Here is a 749-nt window from a genome sequence, read left to right on the forward strand (position 1 = left end):
GAAAAGTGATTGTTTTGATTTGTTTCAGTTAGGATTTTTCTTTTTCTTTATCTTCTCAAAAAAAAAAAAACTAATTTTCTTTCTTTTCTTTAAAAAAAATAATAAAAATAAAAAGAAATATTTTGGTGTATGCAACAGTGGATTAGGGATAATACACATCGATTAATTCGCTTTGAACCAATCATAGAAATGGAGCATCCTAATCCACCCGTTCTTCATGATATGTGCTATCCCATTAGGAATGCAATCCCCTCATGCATTAGGCTCCCCGAAACAAATGGAATAAGTTTTGAGCTTAGACCGCAATACATAAACATGCTTCCCAAATTCCTTGGTAATGAAACAGAAGACGCATATATTTTTATTTCGGAATTTGAGGAAGTGTGTATTATGATTAAAATGAGAGAATTAAATGAAGATGCGGTTAAGCTTAGATTTATTCCATTTGCTCTTAAGGATAAAGCTAAAAAATGGCTGTACAACTTACCAATAAATTCCATCTCAACTTGGGATGAATTTGTCACCGTTTTTCTTAAGAAATTTTTTCCTATTCATAAAACGGTAAAGCTTAGGAACAGCATTCAAAACTTTAAAATTATCCCGGGAGAACCTTTTTGGAAGTATCTTGACCGATTTAAAGATCTTCTCATCCAATGTCCTTATCACGGTTTAGAGAAATAGCGATTGTGCCAAATAATTTATGAGGGATTAGATTATTCTGCAAAAACTTCTTTAGAATCAATGTGCCA

Source organism: Asparagus officinalis, chromosome 10 (assembly GCF_001876935.1).
Source record: "Asparagus officinalis chromosome 10, Aspof.V1, whole genome shotgun sequence".
Lineage (NCBI taxonomy): Eukaryota > Viridiplantae > Streptophyta > Magnoliopsida > Asparagales > Asparagaceae > Asparagus > Asparagus officinalis.